Raw genomic sequence first — 22043 nt, forward strand, 5'->3', positions numbered from 1 at the left:
CTTCCTCTAAACTGACCTAAATGATCCTAACTCTCCTCCCAGCTGCCTTACCCCGGCTACCTGCCGCCTGTGTGGGTCTTGGCAGCTGGCCCCTCCTACCACTTTGCTGACCCTTCTCTCATCTGTGTTTTTAGTCTCACCTTCTTCAGGACCTACCTCTTCTCTGCCTGTAAGGCCCATGTGGCTTGCCTAGACCCAGCTCCTCTTCACACATTTGTCTTTGTGTACCCTTGCTTCCTCGCTTCCCAGTCTCTCTGCCATCCAGCTATCTGTCACTATCGTTAGATGCCTTCCCTACGGTCAGCAGTGGCCAAATGACCAAGATCATTGCATACTTCTCTTATTCTGGAACATTTTCTGATTTATGAAAGTTTTTTCTTGGTTTAAAAATCACATACACACACAAGCCACTGACATTTTGGAAAACATAGGAAAATAGTAAAATACCTTTTTTTGGTTTTTTTTTAAAGGTCACCGTAAAGGGCATGCATGAAAAAACTAAGGTTCTCTGAATGAATTAAAATAGAAGTTGGGAACAATTTGGAGGAAAGGGAATGTGGACACTGTGATCCCGGCCACTGACAGTCTTCGGAAAATACCTCTAGATAACAAGCGTTGTGACTACCAAATGTTTGTCCCTGTCACCACCAAGACACTGGAGTCTCATCACAGAAGGCTATTTTTAAAACAGCTTTCTTACCTTTAACAGAGAATGGAAGACGCCACTTCAGCTTTTCTCTAGGACATAAGGACACGCTGGTGCTCCCCAGAAATAATAGAACTGGATTTGTTACCTGCCTCCTATGCCGGGACTTTTCTGTGGAACCTGAGATAACGTCAGTTCACGACATGTGTACAGCTCATCTGTGTTGCACAACTGAGCAAACTGAGGCTCAGACGCCTTACGGCCCTTACAAGCCCAACACATCTTGTGTATGACAGGGCCTGGATTTGAAGATGAAGCCTGTGTTCTTCCTGCTGTGGCAAACCATGTCCCCAGGTGAAAAGTTCTAGCTTGAATCCCGTGTCTTCCCAGAGACCACGACAAACACACTGGACAGCCCTGAAGCTGCAAACCCTCCAGATCGTCCCATCTCATGATGCAAATGACAAAGAAGTCCGTTCTTGGTGTGTGCATTTCAAAATAACCTTTGCATGGGTTTTCTGGATCTACCATAGTAAAATTCCAAAGGCTTGATAGCTTAGGCAACAGAAATTTGCTGGAAGTCCAAATAAAGAGGTCAGCAGACTGAGTTTCCTCTGAGGTAGCTCTCCTCCCCTGTCCTCTCATGGCCCTTCCTCTGGAGGCCCACATCTGGAGGCACACATCTGGAGGCACACATCTGAAGGCTCTGTGTTCAAAGGTCCCCTTATAGACATGGCACACGTTACAATGAGTTAGAACATCTGGCGATTTCATTTTAGCTTGATAATGTTTTTAGGGAAAACATAGTCACATTCTGAGGTACATGGGGGTTAGAGCTTCAACATGAATTTCGAAAGGACAGCCATTATGATCTTTAGAAGGAAAGACGGAATGTTGAGATCGTTCCTGTCTTATTCAGTGCTGTGATGAAATACTATGACTAAAAGCAACGTGGGGAGGAGACGGGTTGTTTCTGTGAGCACTTCCATGTCACAGCCCAGGACCAACTGCCCAGAGGTGGCATCACCGACGATGGACTGGGCCCACCCAGGTCAATCCCTAATTAAGAAAATACACCACAGTCTTGCCCACAATGCATCCTCATGAAAACATGTTTTTCAGGTGAGATTCCCTCTTCCCGAATGACTCTATCTTGTGTCAAGCTGACATTTACAAAACTAGAAAGCACAGGCTGAATTTTAGTTATTAAAAGCCAATGCCCCAAGGCATAAAATTCTATTATGATGATGTCAGACTGTGAGATTATAACGTTCATGTATCTTAGTTCAATCGGGTTCTTCTGAAATCCCACTGATCTCTAAGACACTGTGGTCGATTAAAAACAAAGGAACTGGAGCAAGAGAGAAATTTATATACAAGTGAAAAGTTCATGCACACTGAGTCCCCAGGCAGCATTCATGCCTTAAATGTTCGCACCTGGTATTTGTTAATCATCTGACCCCTTCATGGCCATTATGCTATCAGCAGCTTTTCCGTTTACAACAGCCAGATCCTTCCACTACTCTCCAACCTTGTGCCAGCCCAGAAACTAATAACTGGACCGTGTGGGTGTGTAAATAAAAACAAATAGACTTGATTTGAAGGATTGAAGGTCACACCTATGAGTGACCTCTGAAGAGTATGGCTTCACGGAAAACCATCTTGGGGACTTAGCAACACTGATTGACACCTCCGAGACCCAGCGGTTTCGATTGTGGAGGCTGCTCCATCTAACTGGAGTCTCAGGTACGTGAGAAGTTACAGGCTAGTAAAACTCAGCGAGGGTAGATATCCTGCCTTTCCACAGGAGAAAACCTTGACTTTGACAGGGACATTCTAGAATCCTTTTAGAGTTCCAGATTCATGGATGGCATATTGGTGTACCTTGGTCCCTCATCGGAGTGGGATTTGCATCTGTGGATTGAAATAGATGGGAAAATGCAGTTACATCTACAGTGCTTGCCGTGCACATGTAAATGTATAATATATAATACAAGCATATATTATATGTTTTATTTACATAATATATAATAATATATATTGACATCTGTCTTGGTGTGCTTTCTACTGCTGCGATAAAGCACTATGACCAAAGACAACTTGGGGCAAAAGGATTTATCTGGCTTTCATGCTCCAGGTCCCATCCACCACTGGAGGAAGCAAGGGCGGGAAATTAAGCACAGACAGTAGAGGAATGTTCCCAACTAGCTTGCTCCTCGTGGCTCATTGACTTTTTATACAACTCAAAATTGCCTGCCCAGGAACAGCACCACCCACAGTGGACTGGGTCCTCCCATATCAATCGTTAGTCAAGAAAATGTCTCATGGTCCTGCCCCCAAGCCATCTGGTGGAAGCATTTTCTCAGTTGAGGTTCCCTCTACCCAGATGACTCTATCTTGTATCAGGTTGACAAAAAAACTAACTAGCACATTACTGTTCTCTAAACAATGTGGCACATACTCCTATGTGCATGGTCCATATGTTATATTAAATTCATAAATAATCTAGATGACTTAAGGTGATATGAGGATGTGCACAGGTCATAAGCAAATGCCATGGTATTTTGTGTAAGTGGCTTGAATACATGTGATAGAAGTGTCCACAGACAGCCTAAAACTGACTCCTTGTGGAAATCTGGAGACAACAGGAAGGGCAGCAAGTGTAGCCCAAGGTGCTCTCCCTCCCTGTCCCTTATACGCCCGCCAGTCTCCATTTGACCTAGACCTAAAGTGATCATTGCCCAACAATAGGTTTATTACAGCAGAAGTGCAGAGAATGAAGTCAAATCTTTACTTTTGGGTTTCAAACTAACCTTTGCAAGAATAGGATTTTGAGATTTGAAAGCTGATACTCCCAAAGGTTTAGGACTAAAATCATGCCATGGAATGTAGTGTTAAATTCTGAGTTTATGTTCTGAAAGAGAAGCACAGAAAGTTCCTGTTAGCTTTTGTTATTCTATAATTAAACAGGGGAACAGGCTATTTCTGTGCAGATAGTCTAATGAGAATGAAGAGCTACGTTTAAAAGCAACTGTGCCCTAAACACTAACTGAGGGAATTCAGAGAATTATAATCCAGACCTCCAGTCTAGGGCTGTAACAGAAAAAAGAATATTACAGTTTATATTTTTATATATGCTTTATTCAGTATTCAATTCTGTCCTCAGAAAAACCATGGATGATATTGTTACTCTAATTAGTGACATTTGGTAGAAAAAAATTAAGAAGCTAAGAACTTCAGTGAGTTTCTGTGATTTCTTTATCATTTGTATATAGGAGGACTACTGATTTTTTTTTTTTTAGTTGATCTTGTATCCTGCCATAACACTGAAGGTGTTTATTAGCTAGAAGAGTTCCCTGGTAGAGTTTTTGGAGTCACTTATGTATACTATCATATCATCTGCAAATAGAGAAAGTTTGACTTCTTCCTTTCCAATTTAAATCCCCTTGATCTCCTTTTGTTGTCTTATTGCTCTAGCTAGAGTTTCAAGAATTATGTTGAATAGATATGGAGAGAGTGGACAACCTTTTCTTCCTGATTTTAGTGGAATCACTTTGAGTTTCTCTTCATTTAATTTGATATTGGCTGTTGCTTTGTTGTATATTGCTTTTATTATGTTTAGATATGTTCCTTATATCCCTGATCTCTCCAAGACCTTTATCATGAAGGGGTGTTGAATTTTGTTGAATATTTTTTCAACATCTAATGAGATGATATGATGTAGGAGGGTCTTCTATCTATCTGTTGTTTCATTGTTTAATTAATAAAGAAAACTGCTTGGCCTGATAGGTCAGAACATAGGTAGGCGAGGAAGACAAAACAGAATGCTGGGAGAAAGAAAGCAGAGTCAGGGAGACACCATGAAGCTCCAGCCCGAGATGGACGTAGGCTAGAATCTTCCCGGTAAGCTAACATCCCGTGGTGATACACAGATTACTAGATATGGGTTAAAGCAAGATGTGAGAGTTAGCCAAGAAGAGGCTAGATATAATGGACCAGGCAGTGCTTAAATGAATATAATTTGTGTGTTGTTATTTCGGGTGTAAAGCTAGCAGTGCAGGAGCCGAGCGGGATGAAAAGCAGGCCTACTTGCCTCATTACAACAATGATCATATGTTTTTTTCAGTTTATTAATATAGTAGATTACATTGATAGATTTTCATATGTTAAAACATTCCTGCATCTCTGGGATGAAACCGACTTGATCATAGTAGATGATTTTTCTAATGTGTTCTTGGATTCGGTTTGCCAGTATTTTATTGAGTATTTTTGCATCTATGTTCATGATTGAGATTGGTCTGTAATTCTCTTTCTTGGTTGAGTCTTTGTATGGTTTCAGTATCAGGGTAACTGTAGCTTCATAAAAAGAGTTTGACGATGTTCTGTTTTTATTGTGTGGAACACTTTGAGGAGTGTAGGTATGAGCTCTTCCTTGAAGTTGTGGTAGAATTCTGCACTGAAACCATCCGGCCCCTGGGCTTTTTTTGGTTGAGAGGCTTTTGATGACTGCTTCCTTTTCTTTGCAGGTGATAGGTCTATTTAAATTGTTCACTTGGTCTTGATTTAATTTTGGTATGTGGTACTTATCCAGAAAATTGTACATTTCTTTTAAATTTTCAATTTTGCAGACTACATGTTTTTGTAGTATGACCTGATGATTCTATGGATTTCCTCCTTGTCTGTTGTTATGTCCCTCTTTTCATTTCTGATTTTATTAATTTGGATGATCTCTCTCTGCCTTTTGATTAGCTTGGATAAGGGTTTGTTTATCTTGTTGATTTTCTCAAGAACCAGCTCTTTGACTCATTGATCCTTTGGATTGTTTTCTTTGTTTCTATTTTATTGATTTCAGCCCTCATTTTGATTATTTCCTGTCATCTACTTCTCCTGGGTGAGTCTGCTTTGTTTTTCTGTAGAGCTTTCAGGTGTGCTGTTAGGTCACTAGTGTGAGATTTCTTCACTTTCTTTATGTAGGCACATAGTGCTAGGAACTTTCCTCTCAGCACCACTTTCATAGTATCCCATAAGGGTGGATACTTTTCGTTATGCCTTCATTTTTATTAAATTCTAAGAAGTCTTTAATTTCTTTCTTTATTTCTTCCTTGACTGAGGGATGGTTCAATTGAGCGTTGTTCAATTTCCATAAGTTTGTAAGCTTTCTGCAATTAGTGTTGTTGTTAAATTTTAACTTTAAACCATGATGATTCAATAACATACAGGGAATTATTCCATTTTTTTGTATCTGTTGAGGTTTGCTTTGTTACAGAGTATGTGGTCAATTTTAGAGATGGTTCCATGAGGTACTGAGAAGAAGATATATTATTTTGTGTGTGGGTGAAATGTTCTGCAGACGTCTGTTAAGACCATTTGACATCTGTTAGTTCTCTCATTTCTCTGTTAAGTTTCTGTCTGGTTGACCTGTCCACTGTGGAGAGAGGGGTTTTGAAGTCTCCTGTTATTAGTGTCTGGCGATCCCTCAGAAAATTGTGAATCAGCCTTCCCTCAGGACCCAGCAATAAAACTCTTGGGCACATACCCAAAGGATGCTCAATCATACTACAAGGACATTTGCTCAACTATGTTCATAGCGGCATTATTTGTAATTGCCAGAACCTGGAAACAACCTAGATGCCCCTCAGCCGAAGAATGGATAAAGAAAATGTGGTACATTTACACAATGGAGTACTACTCAGTGGGAAAAAAAAGACACCTTGAATTTTGCAGGCAAACAGATGGATGGAACTATAAAAAAAAAAAATCCCGAGTGAGGTAACCCAGACCCAGAAAGATGAACATGGTATATACTCACTCATAAGTGGATACTAGCTGTAAAGCAAAGTACAAGCCTATAGTTTACGGCCCTAGAGAAGCTAAGTAGCAAGGTAAACCCTAAGACAAATATGTATAGATACCCATGGGAAGGGGAAATAGACAAGATCTCCTGAAAAAATTGGGAGCATGGAGGTAGGGGGAGAAGGGAAGATAGAAGGGGAGGAGAAGGAGGGAGGGAAGGTGGGAGAAAAACATGAGGAAACGGGATAGTCGAGAAGGAGGGAGGACAAGGATGGAGAGCAAGGAAAGAGGTATCTTGATTGAGGAAACCATTATGGGGCTAGCAAGAAACCTGGCACTAGAGAAATCCCCAGCAATCTACAAGAATGACCCCAGCCAAGACCCTAAGCAATAGAGGAGAGAGTGCCTGAACTGCCCTCACCCTGTAGTCAGACTGATGAATATCTTAAATGTCACCATAAAAACCTTTATCTAGCAACTGATAGAAGCAGAGACAGAGAGCCACAGCGGAGCACTGAACTGATCTCCCAAAGTCCAGTTGAAGAGTGGGAAGAGTGAGAATATGAGCAAAGAGGTCAAGACATAATGGGGACACCCATTGAAACAGCTTACCTGAGCTAATGGGAGCTCACCAACTCCAACCAGACAGGGAAGGAACCAGAATAGGACCAAACTAGACCCTCTGAATGTGGGTGACAGTTGTATGGCTGGGGGAGACTGTGGGGACACTAGCAGTGGCACCAGGATTTTTTCTTACTGCTTGTACTGACTTTTTGGAACCCATTCTCTTTGGATGGATACCTTGCTCAGCCTAGATATAGTAGGAAGGGCCTTGGACCTTCCTCAAAGCAATGTGCCTTACCCTCTCTGTGGAGTGAATGGGGTGGGGGGTGGGGGGGAGGTGGAGGGAGTGGGAGGAGGAGAGGGAGTGGGAACTGGGATTCGTATGTAAAAAGAAAAAAAATGTTTGTTAGCAAGCTGTAGGTCACTAGTAGTTCAGTTGCTGACTGAGCCAGGGCCCTTTGTTTATTCAAAGCCCTAAAGCACCAATCCTAGTGAATCTTTGCTTCTTGCCCCTATTCCAGGGAAAGACAACTCGAGCTCATTTTTTAAACAAAGAGTGGAAATGACTCCTGAACCATAACCAGACACTCCGCCACAGCCCTTACCATGCACACTGCAGGAAGCTCGCTAGGGACTCATCGGGACAGAGAAAAGTAATCGCCAAGATGGTGCTAAAGCCCCGAGATACTCTGAGTTAGACTGAAAAGCTACGTGCCAGATAACAGAACATTACCCTTTCTGAAACAAGATGATGGTGTTGGGACAAAACCTTCCTGCCAAATAATGTTCTGGCAGCAGTCACCAGCTTCAGTGCGCATCTCTGGGGGCTCAGAGCCAGCCACCAGGTCTCGATCCTCGCACCAACCGCTGGTCCTCGGGTTCCTTCTACAGCCGCACAGTGCCCACCTGACGCATTTCTAACCAGCTCATCTTACAGTCATAGGATGTTAGCTTTGAGATGTACACAGTCCACAAGTTGATAAGTACACTGAGCGCCTGCCTGAGAGGTCGGAGCTAACAATTGCCTCCCAGGGGGCCCATCAGTGTGGTCACCTTACTGCTTAAGTCTGGCTGCAGTCAGAGGTGCAGCTCCACAGGGGCTCTTTCCATTCCTCTGCCCCTGCAGCAGCCTTCCCAGAGGCGACTTCCCCACACGGAGAACTCTGTGTGTCTGTCTCAGACTGTCCTCTGCAGTCTGCCTCACTAAGAACGTGTGAAGGTGACAAGGACGGTAGAGTTAGGTGGTGCGCTTTTGGCTCTTTCCCGACACTCACTGTGTTGCAGAGGAAATAGCCTGACAAGGAGCGCTTTTCCCAATGCCACGCCTTATGATTCAACCACTCGGGTACTTTTTACAGCTCTTCTTAAATGTACTCGGCTTTTCTGGTTTATATGGGACAGACTGTGTTCCAAAACTTTCTTAAATGCCCTCTAGTAGAACTAACCTCACTTCAGTTTCCAAGTCTGTCAATGAAGAGAACATTAAGGGCTGCATTAACCGGCTCTTTCAGTCTTCTTGGGAAAGATAGAACCGTATTAGTGAAGGGAACGTGTTCATTGCGAGGCAACTTGAGGAGCGTAAACAAGGAGGTCTCGGTGTGTGTTAAAGTGGCATTTCAAGACTGAGGAGCACAGTAGCTTTCACAGGCATCTTCCATAGGCATCTGGGACAACAACATTGTCCTCACTCAATCTGCGCTTGAGACTCCACCTCTACCCATCTGTATATTCTTACAAAGAGAGCACACTGAGCCAGTTTTCAACATCCCACTAGAGCCCTCTCCTGATTGGTCAGACTCTGTGACTCTTGGTCTTAGTCTTATTCAACCCAAATCCATTAGCTTTGACTCACAGAGAGATCATTTGTGGCTAGGATCACAGAGTCAACACACTCTCCAAGTATACCTGTGGTAGTTGCTTTTCTATTGCTCTGATAAAACGCCACAACCAAGTCAGCTAGTAGAAGTTTTCCTGGCTTATGGGTCCAGAGGGATAAGTCACATGGCAGGGAGCATGAAGGCAAACCGCAGACATGGAGGCTGGAGCAGAAGCTAAGGGCTCACACCTTGAATCACAAGCAGGGAGCAGAGAACACACTTGGAATGACGTCCATTTTTAACTCCCCAAGCCGGCCTCCAGTAACATTTCTTTCAGCGTGGCCACACCTTCTACGTTTTCCCAAATAGCACCACCAATTGGGGACCAAGCATTTCAACCCCCCACCCGAGAACTGTCTGTGCACACACAAAACTTACGCTGACACTTGACTTCTTTCAAGTCGTCTGGATTTGTGGCATACGGCAGAGAGAAGGCTACTAAACAATCAGCTCCTGGTGAAACCTTTGAGCACAGAATTTCTACCAAGCCTGCCCATTGGACGGCATGCAGCACTTGTGCCCATTTGTTTCTAGAAGTAGGCACCTCCTATAGAACCCCAAGGGTAAAGACTCCTGGGCATTTGCACCAAGCTTCCTGCTCTTAGTCGTGGCACCTCTTCCTTTGCTGCCTTTGCTGTATGTCCCCTCATTGCAATAAGTCATAGTCCTGCGTGCTGAGTCCACTGAATTCTCCCAGCAAAGTCCTGAGTCTGAAGGACTCGGTGTAGCCTAGGGGACCCCAATATATGTCCAATCAGATGTAGAGATTTTCATTCAAATTAGAGTAGCATATTTCCTCACGATGAGAGAGAGAGAAAGAGAGTCTAAATGTTCCCTGCAAAAATATCTTTCCAGATCTTGCATTCATTCATTACAACTGTTTAATTGGCTCTCTCTGAAAGCGAATGTTAGCAACTCCAAGTTTAACGAGGGGAGAAGAGGCCTGAGAGGGTGCACCCCAGCAGGAAAGGCTGCCCCCTGAAAGGCTCCCTCTGCAGGGTGAGCTCATTCCTCAGCAGCTTGGCTCAGCGTTTCTACCCACCATAAAATGCTGGTAAGAATGAGCATTTTCTGCCCCATCCACACATTCTTAATGAGCTGGGTTTTTCTGCATGACCCTGCGCACTAGTCAGCTGCTCTGAGTAACCGCATCGTTTCTCATCTATCTTTAGGTTTCAGTGCTGAACTAAAAAGTGATACCCAAGAGTTTGACAGAAGCCCCGCCCTGGCTCATGTGCCCACTAACTCCTGGGGAGCTGTGCAGACCCTGCGAGACTGTCAGTCAGTGCGGCTTTATGATAAATGTCTGTGATTATGCTGATAACAGGCTCTTCCACCTAAACTAGACAAGAGAAGGCATTTTCTTTTCAGTGGGGAAAGAGAGAATAAATTGCTTTCTACGAAGCCCGAGGCTGGCGAATTAGCATCCTGCTTTTTTCTCCAAGAGTGGAAGTGGGGAAGAGGAGCAATTGAAGACATTAGAGGGAGGAAGTCTAAAGTGGGGGAAGAAGGAAAGTTAACTGCTCGAGAGTGAGGCGAAGGTTCTCTCTGCCATGGGTGTCTGGCCACGGAAAACCCACCAGGAGAGACCATACTGCCAGGGGTCCTCTGGATCCACCAAGGCACCACTCAGCATGCCTAGGACAGCTCTACTCTGAGAGCCGGGCATTTAGGCCTGCAGGGTCAACGTTTTGATCAAACAACTTTTACAGTCTGCAAAATATAGAGGCGGTTGTTCACACCTGCTCTAGAAAAGAAATCTTCCCTGTGCTCAGGGCAAGTGCTTTGGTTTCTGTTTCTTTCCTTTTAGGTTTTTCTTTTCACTTTTATGCATGTACATGAATTATACATAATAATGGGTTCGTTATGAAATCTTAGACATTTACACAATGTATATTTCATCATTTTTGCCTCCCATTACCTTTCCTTGCTCCTCAACCACCCCTGCTTATCTTTTTCTTTGTCCCAGCTATTCTTTCTCTTTTCATTTATTTGGGGTGGGGGGATGAGGTGGGGTGGGAGGCTTGTTTGCTGGATTTTGTTCTGGTGACCCACTGTATTTTATTAGAGCTTCTTAGAAAATTCTGGTTAGGGGATTGTTTACTAGAGCATTGCACCCTACCCATGGCTAGACCACTGCAGACAATGTCTCTTCCTTTCCTACTGGCTACTAACTCCTAGAGGGAGGGCAGGGCTTAGTGATCCCTTTCTCTCGAGTCAACATTATCTACCTATAGATATCTACCCAGTCTTCGTGGAGTGGCAAGGCTTGTACTCCCATTCTTGCCCCAAACGCACCACGACAGATCACCAACAGATCCAATCTGGGGCAGGTGTTATGCTAACAGTCACGACTTCTATGACGTCCAGTGTGCAATGATGCTGTCGACTTCACCTCACTCCGCTCCAGCCTCTGGCTCTCACAATCTGTCCACCTCACCTTCTGCGGTGTCTTCTGACTCTCGTCAGGGGGTGATGTGGACATCTGGGGACATCGGGCTTGTGACTGAGCTTCCTGCAGTCAGTCCACCATTCTCTTCACGTTGACGACTTTGGAGTCTCTATGATTACCACTGCCCACTGTAGAAGGGAGTTTCCCTGACCGAAGCAAACAGCAACGCTAATCTATGGGTACAAACACAACTCTTCAGAAAGCGATCGTGCGAACACATTACCTCTTGGCTTACAGAGCTGGATGTGGGTCCCTCTGGTGGAAAAGGCCTCGAATGCAATCGGAAAGTGATTGGCAACCTCCTCCCTGGTCCCATTCTGATTTGTCATTGTTGCACCAGAGGCACTTCTTACCTGTCGTGACCATTCAGGTGAAGTTTGTTGTTGTTTTACCGATAATATTATATGTCTTCATGGTATCCTTAGGCTGGGAAAGAGCCCCGACTTTGGGCCTACTGCCTCTTAGTGGATATTTAGTTGTCCAGAGCCCTTCTTTGGGAAGCCCTTCTCCTCCATTCCATGCAGACTGTGAAGCTGTTGATAACAGAGGGTATCCTGTTGTAGGATGGTATCAAGACCATTGTCAAAGCCAGAACCTCCTCCTTGGTAGGATGCTTTGTCCAAGTGATGAGCACAGGGTATAAACAAGGCTAATCAAAACCCTTCTCTGGATGGATTCTTGCTCCTTAGAAGAAGAAAAGCTTGTCTCATGTTAGGATGCCAAGGCAGAGAGAAGATGTGAAAGATCAGCCTTCTTTACAGCCACGTGGAAAAACTGAAACATCAGCATAAGCTGAGAGACTAGCACGTGTGTGTGTGTGTGTGTGTGAGAGAGAGAGAGAGAGAGAGAGAGAGAGAGAGAGAGAGAGAGAGAGAGAGAGAGAGAGAGGCAGAGAAAGGCAGAGAAAGGGACAGAGAGCAAGAGTGAGAGAGAGGCCAGGCGGTGGTGGCGCACGCCTTTAATCCCAGCACTCGGGAGGCAGAGAGGGGCAGATCTCTGTGAGTTCGAGGCCAGCCTGGTCTACAAGAGCTAGTTCCAGGACAGGAACCAAAAGCTAAGGAGAAACCCTGTCTCGAAAAATAAAATAAAAAAAAAAAAAAAAAAAGTGAGAGAGAGACAGAGAGAGAGAAATGGAGACAGGGGAGAGAGGGAGGAAGGGAAGGAGAGAGACTAGGCTCACAACATTACGTCTGGCATTGGTTTCCAAGAGTTACCACAAGGTTAATGGATTAAAACAGGAGACGTCCATTTTCACACAAAGCTAGAGGTCAGAAGCCCCAAATCACCACGATGTCATTAAGGTTCAATTCCCTCAAGGAAGAACTTGTTCTCCATCTGTGCCACTTTTGGTGCCTGGCATTCCCTGGAGTTTCCTAGGTTGGGGTTGCAGCACTCCATTCTCCATTTACATCTCGATGTCACCCTGTCCTCTGCATTTCGCTTCTCCTCTTCTGTCGGGACCCGGTGCACTCTGCTCTGCTCCTCTTTAAGGGTGATGCCTTTAGGGGTGCCCACTTGGATAATCCTCCTCGGATAATCCTCCTTTTTGACACTGAAGAACACATCTACTCTTCTGCCATGTGAGGTAACATTGACTACTGCAGGAACATTTCTTTAACCTGCCACACATTTCATTCAGATCTGAGTTGTACTTACTTCCAGCAGCTCCCCCAGACCCTAGGAGCCACCAGGGCTCTTGCCTTTTACCACACCAGAAAAGTTTCCCTTTGATTCAGATGAGCATGATTTGGGCTCAGTGAGTCAAGTTAAGGTGTCTCAAATCACACAGGTCTGTGTCCGCAGCAGGCCAGGCAGTGGAGGAGGTGCAAAGGGCTGTGGATGGATCCTTGGCTCTTCTGGTAAGCTGCGAGAAAACTGACTTCCCTTTTCCAGAAGTGTTAGTTCAGAACCCTGACAACTGTCCCACTTGAAGGACAAGTAAAGGCGTTGATAGCATCTTATTGCCGTAGACACTCCCTAGGAATATCTGTGGGCTGATGATCAGCTGCAGTTTTCTCAACTGCATCAAAAGAAAACGAATAAACAGATGTCCCCTAAATCAAGAGGTTCAACTACAGTTGAGGCTCTGACAAGGACTGACTGGTTTTCTCTAGGCCTTTTTGTCCATCTAGGGCAATGGGTCTCAATCTTCCTAATGCTACGACCCTCTAATACAGTTTTCCATGCTGTCGTGCCCCCCAACCATAAAATTATTTTTGTGACTACTTCATAAATATAATTTTGCTATTGTTATAAATCATAATGTGCTGTAAGAGACCGCTAGTTAGTTCCTGGCCACTCAGACTTAAAATAACTACATAGAAACTGTATTAATTAAATCACTGCTTGGCCAATTACTTAAGCATATTGCTAGCTAGCTCTTACATCTAGAATTAACCCATCTCCATTATTTTATATTTCACCACAAAGTTCGCGGCCTACCGGCAAGGTTTTAACATATCTGTCTCTGGTGGTGGCTCCACAGTTTCTCTTCTGACTCTGCTTTCCTTCTCCCAGCATTCAGTTTAGTTTTCCCCACCTAGCTCTGTCCTGCCCTATCAGGCCAAGCCAGTTCCTTTATTAACCAATGGTATTTACAGCATCCAGAGGTAAATCCCACATCAAGGACATAAATATTTTTGGAGATGAAGGTTTGCCACAGGCATCATGACCCATAGGTTGGGAACCGCTGCTCTGGGGGAGGGGGAATGTGCAGGCACGAGTGGCGCAGGAATGAAGTGGAATGCTGTTACTGGAAGTGCAGTGACAGCTCACAGCAGAAAAAGGAATGGGGACGTCCTGCATGTCATGACTTTTAAAAATTCTGCCAGGTCCTGCTCTCTATCCAACTGCACCTGCCTGCCAAGCTCCTCTTGAATATGTGGCTATCGTAGTTCTATAACTACAATATGAAAACTTATATACCTAACATATAAAACTTTCCAAAAATAACTTAGAAGTCATTGTATGTGACTTGAGATACCCTTGACCTTTAGAAAGCGATACTGTACTAGACACATCAATGAATGTATAAATATTGAATAAATACTTTATTTCCCCCAAGATGCTGACCAAAGAATCTTGTCATGGGTCTTCTCAATGATTAGTCAAATGTCACCAAGAGTTTGATTAACTAACCATGAAAATATTGTATGTAAGGAGTCCTTTTGGCCTACACGTGAGATTTTTTTTTTCTGTAGCCAGTGATCTTCAGACTTCTAGTTATATATCACCACCAGTAACTGTGAGATATTTATACATCACAGCATATCCCAGCAAGAAAAGACACAAGGAATTAAAGATAAATCAATGCACACTTTAAAAAGCACTTTTTAACTTTTGTGTATGTCTTACTTAGGGTTTCTACTGCTGTGAAGAGACAATAGACCATGGAAACTCTTAGAAAGGAAAACATTTAATTGGGGCTGGCTTACAGTTCAGAGGTCTAGTCCATTGTTGGAGGCACACAGGCAGACATGGTGCTGGAGAGGTAGCTGAGAGTTCTACATTTGGATCTGGCAACAGCAGGAAGAGAATGAGACACACTGGGCATGACCTAAGCATCTGGGACCTCAAATCCCAGCCCCAGTGATGCACTTCCTCCAAAAAGTTACACCTACTCCAACAAGGCCACACCTCCTAATAGTGCCATTCCCTCTGGGCCCATGGGGGCCATTTTCATTCAAACCACCACAATGTGTATGTGCGCATATATGGTACCAGGGACCGAACCTAGTGTCTCATAATGCTACATACGCATTGTACTATTGAGGCCTTTCTCCCTTTCCTTTTCAACAGTCAAAACATTATTTTAGTTCATTGGAACAACAACAACAACAATAATAATAAATTAGGTAAGTGTGATGTCATCATCCCATTTAGAAATATTTACTGAACGTTCGTAGCAGTGCAAGGCTAAGGTCAGTTTTATTACACATTTGGCTTTTATGGCTGTCAAAGTTGGAGAAGTGAATTCATTGCCATTGCCGGAAGGGTATCCGCCCCAAACCTGTAGCAAGTTTTATTATATTTGGTTAGGGAATTAAGATAGAGTAAGATAGTAGAAAGATTCTAATCTGGTACCACTGATTAGAAGAGGGACAGACAGCAGGCCAAAGGACACATGAGGCCCATTGAGGAGAGGGATGATGGGCAAGCCTGGGATTGAGACCTCAGAGCAACCAGTTCGTCTGCATTCCTGGATTTCTAGCTTTCAGAATGGTGAGAAATAAGTTTGGGTGGTTGAAGCCACCTCCTTCTCCAGTTTCTGTTATGGTTACTCACCCTCCAGGATGAATCCACTCCCAGACTCACAGATCTGAAGGAAGATGGGTCCCCTCTGTTCATGTCCCCAGACTCACAGATCTGAAGGAAGATGGTTCCACTTTATTCATGCCTCCAGACTCACAGATCTGGAGGAAGATGGTTCCCCAATCTTCATGATCCAGACTCACAGACCTGAAGGAAGATGGGCCTCCTCCGCTCATGCCCCAGACTCAGATATTCAGTTCTTAGCTCTGGTAATCAATCTTGCAAAGGTTTGTGTGGAAATTCGATGAGTAAATTTCCCTATAAACCACTCATATTTCAATGTAAATAAAAGTTGCTGCATTTCTATATTTGTACTAAAAGAATAAACAGGCCACTGGAACTCTCAAAAGATTATACCAGAGGTTTTTTTTTTTAATACACATTTGTGAAAGTCTTAATTTGGACAAAAATCACTTAATTATAAAATAATCCAAGAATCCAATTCCAAAATATTTCTCCATAACACATTTCTTTCAAAGTGACTGCTCCTTAACAGTCCACATTAGCATTGTCCTCGCTCCTGAGGGGATGGATTGTGTGTGGATTTGCTTCATTCTGGTAGGGAGTGCCGTGCAGTCAATAAACAGACAATAACAAATTGAGAACAATTACCTTTTTGTCAAATAAAGATGCAGATTTTCAATTTTAACAACATCTAGAACCTCTGTCCCGAGATCATCTGAGAGCATCAATACCTATAAAATGTTTCCAGCCACTTCTCGTCATGGCTAAGTATGACAAACACCTAGCTGTGTGGGGATGCATAAAATCTGTCACATTAACCGTATCGTGGTTTCTGTCACGCGCTGTGCAGCTCCGGCCTCAGGATCCTGGGTGCAGTCCCTTCTCTATGGACAGGGCAGTGACGGTTTCATGGTTGAGCCCTGCTACCGCCCTTCCTGGGAAGCCGTCTCCCCTGTGCGGTTGTATTCCCACAGCTCCTGTAGGAAATACTGTTTCCATTAAAGATGCAATGTATTATTAAGACTATATCAACCCTGCTATTGTTTTCCTGAGCTGCTCATCAAACAGCAATTCTTTGCAGATTTCACACTAAACCTGGATGTAACCAGTGCAATAATCTCAGGAGGGTTTTTAGACAATTGCGTTTTCATTCACTTTACATTGAATCTCTCATTAGGCATAATTTACTGTAATATTTGTTGTCATTGTTTTCCTTTATTTTGGCCTGTCTACAGCAATTTATACACAGTCATCCCTTGTAATCCTGGAAAAGTGTTTCCAGGGTACCTCAGAAGTGTCCAGAATCCATGGATCATCAGTTATGTAAAATGGTGCAACGTTACATATATCCCATTTTATATTTTCCTGTATACTTTAAATCCTATGTATATTGCTTAGAGTACCCAGTAAAATATAAACACTGCAATTGACATTAGGTAGCATTGTTTAGGGAACAATGACAAAGTTGAGAAGCTGTGACAAGTTCAATACCAATGCAAACATTTTCTTGATTATTTCTTTTAGTGGTTAGTCGAATCTGTTTGTGTAAAACCCAAAGACATGGGAGAGCGATTATCCCAGATGTGAGTGAGGACCAAAGAAATGCATTTTATTTTCTCTTCATATTGTTCTTCGTTTAATTATTTCTACCATACTTCTGTGCATATGAGCACCGTGTAGGTGTACAAGAGTGTGAGCGTGTGTGTGCATGTGAGTGCATGTGAAAACCAGAGAACCACCTTAGATGACATTCTTGAGACAATCTCCACTTTGCTTTTGGAAACAGGATCTCTCATTGGCCTCAGATTCATCAAGTAAGCTAGGCTGCTGGTGAGCCCCAGAGAGCCACCTGTGTCTGCCTCATCAGCCCAGGGATTACAGGCTTGTGCCACTGTGCCCAGCTATTTTCAAGTGAGCAAGCTAGCAGACTGAGTAGACTTCTGAGCCCTTACCTCTACCATTGTTAAGTAAAACAGGAAGATACCTTCCCCCAAAGGTATGTATTTTGTAAGACACTTAATGGAGGGGAATTTTCTAAAGTATCCTTTTGACTATCCCATGCCTTTAAATATCATTAAAGAGAAAGGAGGTTGCCTTTGGTCCAGATACCCAGGTTCTAAAAGCCCCTGAGGTTTCTCAACATTTAGCTGGCACCCCAAGACACTTAAAGTCAGGACTTCACTAATAACAATGATTGTGCACTGCCACTGAGTTAACTAAATTCTAATCTCTGCGTTTTAAAGAGACTTACCATTTACTTTTGAAGTTTCAGTTGACCTAATAGATCTAATTGCTGTTATTTTCACCAGGTTAGTAGGGTAGAACTGAGCATTTTCAAAAGCAGGAACTGTGTCAACTCTACTCTTTTTTAAGTTTTCTAGGAAAAGCTTTACCTTCAACTTAGAAGTCCTGGTTTCTGCTGTTGTTGTTGGTTGTTTGGTTGGTTGGTTGTCTTTTGGTTATTGTTGTTGTTGTTTTTAGCTGAAATGGTGTTTAATATAGTTTAAACCAAACAATACCTCTTGTAACTCAGTACATCACAGTCTATTACAGAGAACTAGCTATTCTTAGCCCCAGTGATTCTCCTTGTGGAGTTTGGTAAATAGGATTTAATTGACTGATGGGCACACTGACTGGATATGGAGCCAGATTTAATCTACTTATTTCCAAAGCCATGTTCTGTTTTTATACTGGTAAAAGTAAAGTGAGAAGTTAAAATTTTATTTCCCATGTTTTCTGGAGACTCCACGACCCACTCCTTTGAGCAGAATTCACAGTGTGAGCTGTAGACTCACCCTGAGCATCCATCCCTGCATCTCTAACCCACATCAGCCTTGGCCTTCAGATGGATCTGAGGGTGGTGGGTCCTCACCTGTCTGGGTCAGCCAATTCCCCAGTCCCAGTGGCCAGTGAAGGGGACACCAAGAAAGCCAGTTTGGAAGTGTGTGGTTCACACATGCAATCCCAGCACTGGGAGGGTGAAACAGGAGGATTGCTAGTTTAAGGCCAAAGAGCAAGTGTAGCTGGGTTTTTGTTTGTTCGTTTTATATTGTTGTTGTTGTTTTGTTTTGTTTTTGTTTCTCTCTCTCTCTCTTTCTCTCTCTCTCTCTCTTTTTCTTCTCTTTTTTGAGACAGGATTTCTCCATAGCTTTTGGTTCCTGTCCTGGAACTAGCTATTGTAGACCAGGCTGGCCTCGATCTCACAGAGATCCGCCCCTCTCTGCCTCCCGAGTGCTGGGATTAAAGGCGTGCGCCACCACCTCCCAGCATTTTTTTTTCTCTTTGAGGGGCCTGGCACTCAGCTCCCAAATAAATCACACAGAGGCTTATTCTTTCTTATGAATGCCCAGCCTTAGCTTGGCTTGTTTCTTGACCAGCTTTTAACTATCCTCTCTAATTTTTTGCCCCTGGGTTTTATCTTTCTCTATTTCTGTACACCTTTCTTTACGTCTTACTTCCCTAGATTGCTGTGTAGCTGTGTGGTTGACCTCCTCTTTCTCTCCTTCTCCGGCTCCCTGATCTTTCTTCCCAAATCTCTCCTATTTATTCTCTCTGCCTGCCAGCCCCACCTAGCCTTTCTCCTGCTTCACTATTTACTGTTCACCTTTTTAAAACACCAATCAGGTGTTTTAGGGCAGGCAAAGTAACACTGCTTCACAAAGTTAAACAAGTCTAACATAAAAGAATGCAACACATCTTTGTATCATTAAACAAATGTTCTACAGCATAAACAAATGTAACAACACATATTCAACTAATATTCTGCAAGTGAGACTCTGTCCTGAAAGAGAGAAAGAGTGGGAGAGAGGGAGGGAAGAAGGGAGGAAAAAAAGAGCAAAAGAATTCTTCCTGAACTGTTAAAGTGTGTCTTAAGACTTCTGTGATATCTCCAGAAAAAGGCCAACTCTGTTCCCTCCATGAGACCAATGTAAGTCAGATTATCATCCTGCGGACGGCAACTCTCAGGAGTCAGTCACCCTGTAAAACCCAGGAAAGAGATGGCTGTTGAAGGAAGAAATAAAGGATGCAAAACATTGGTCCTTGGGGACATGTTCAAACTCCTAAGTGAAGACTTGCCTAAACCCAGCCATTTTCCTGGGACTTCTCAGCTGCGCAGGTCACTAAGCTCCTGTTAACTGCACAGCTATTTGTTTAAATTGGCTTCGACAGAGACACCCCTTAAATATCACTGACAATGAAGCACATCCCTTACCAACATGACTGTTAACTCCCTCTTATAGTTGTTTTGCTGTTATTTTTATTTCTTTTTGACTCTGTTTGTTGATTTATTTATACTCTAAATCAAGAACAATTATGGCCTAAGTATTAAACAGAGAGTAATAGTGTATAATAAAACGCCAAACTGCAAAACTATCTAACCTTGGGGAAATATCTAAATTTTTCTAATCTTCAGTTTTCTTATTGGAAGGTAGAAGCCACTTTTAAAGAGCCTGCAAGTTTATTATAACAGTTAACTAAAAATATGGCATGTGGGATGTTATTGTGTACCTGGCACGTAGTCCCGGGTCCAGTGTAGATGCAAGGCAGATGGATGAAGCAATAATGGCTACCATTTATAGAAGCCTACTATCTATCTGCCGGGCACTTCTTATAACCCACCACTTTAAATTTCACAACCCCCTGAAGGGCATTGTCACTGTCAGTCATCAGATGCTGGAACCTAGGTTGGGAGAGAGCAAAACTTAGCAGCTGGAGATAGCCAGGGTGGCTTGACTTCAAACTTCAATATTTTCTACTACCCCAAGCTGTTGTTGAGAAAGCTGCAGCAAAACTCACTTTGGGTTCTGAAAACAAGAAAGCAGATTTCAGTAGAGGAAGGGCTTAACCCGCTTTGACAGGCACAGAAAATTGCTAACTATCAGAGGACAGAAGCAAGACTTGACACATCAGAGCTCTCTTCTCCAACCCTAGCACAACAGCAGGCAGGGTAGATGATAGAGCCATCTATTTCCTGCTCATCTTGTTCCAGCAAGCTGGAAGGCATGCACTATCTGACTGGTATGCTTCAAAGAATGTGTCACTCTCCCCTTGTTCTATTTCCCTTTCTGTTGCTGGGATACAACACCCCGACCAAAAGCAACTTAGAGAAGAAATTATTTCACCATCACTGGAGGAAACTCATGGCAGAAGGAACCCCAAACAGGAACCTGAAGCAGAAACCCTGGAGGAATGCTGCTTGCTAGCTTGTTTGCAAGGCTCATACATCCCTAGCATTCTTCTACAACTCAGGACCACATGCCCAAAGAACGGTGCTGCCCAGGTGAGCTAAGTCCTCTAGCATCAATTATGGATCAAGACAGTGTCTCCACAGACACAAGCCCATCTAATGCAGGCAGTTCTCTCCTAGATAACTTCAGGCTGTGTCAAGTCAACAGTCAAGGTGAGCTAAGTCATCCCTCTTAAGGATAGAGAATAGCAAGTGTTTTTTGTTGTTGTTGTTGTTGTTGTTGGGTTTTTGGTTTTTTTTGTTTGTTTTTTTGTTTTGTTTTGTTTTTTTGCTTTCCCATGCAGGTGATTTTATACAGGCAGGTTTCCCAACTCTACCTGTACCTGTGAAGTTTGTTCAGTTCTGGGGTTCTGCACTAGGAGACCCATGGCCCTGTCAGCTCTCCAACCATGGCTGACATTCCAGTTTGACCAGTAATGGCGGTTACATTTTGCTTTCCATCTCTGTAAGGATCCATCCACTTGAATCTATCTCCATGTGGAATTTAGGCATAATTTTGAAACCTTCTACCCCTTCAGCATTCAGCAGGCCTTGGTAGAAGACTCAGAGGACACCATGACACCGGGTGTAGTGTGAGCAGAGGGTGTCTGCTCAAGAGGGTGAAGGCAAGCCAGAAAAGGTAGGGGGGACACGGAGTAACGGAGTGCTTACCAGGAAGGCAGAGAGTCTGGGTTTGACGTGGGAGAAGAATGTGAATGAAGACGTGAAACCTTCGTGTCTGAACCCCAGAGTGAAAGAAAATAGCGATTTTCTTTTTCCAGTGCAGACAAGAATGAGTATGCCTGAAGTCAATCCACTGCCAGAGGCGGCTTCTTGAATTTCTAAGCGAGGAAGGATAGGCTGCACTAGGGAAGTAGACGTGTGCACAGGACCGAGGGCTGCATAGCAAAGCTCTGCGGGAAAACGATTGGGTTATGGTGACAGCCCTGCTACGGGAAAGGCACAAGGGGTTGGGAGACAAGCTCTGAAAGGAGTGATGGGTGGAACCCCTGAGCTGGTGGGGAGTGGGGCGCAGCATCCGGATGTTGGGTCTGAAGTGTTACACATAGATATATTCCTGGTCACCAAAGACAGGGAAGTCTTAACATAGGGGGTCAGCACCCTTAAAGAGGTGGCACACCTTTGAAGATAGCCACGGGATGCATAAATATGGAAATGACCAGAAATGGAAAGGGTGCCTTACAACAG

The sequence above is a fragment of the Chionomys nivalis genome, chromosome 3 (genome assembly GCF_950005125.1).
Source record: "Chionomys nivalis chromosome 3, mChiNiv1.1, whole genome shotgun sequence".
In the NCBI taxonomy this organism is placed as follows: Eukaryota; Metazoa; Chordata; class Mammalia; order Rodentia; family Cricetidae; genus Chionomys; species Chionomys nivalis.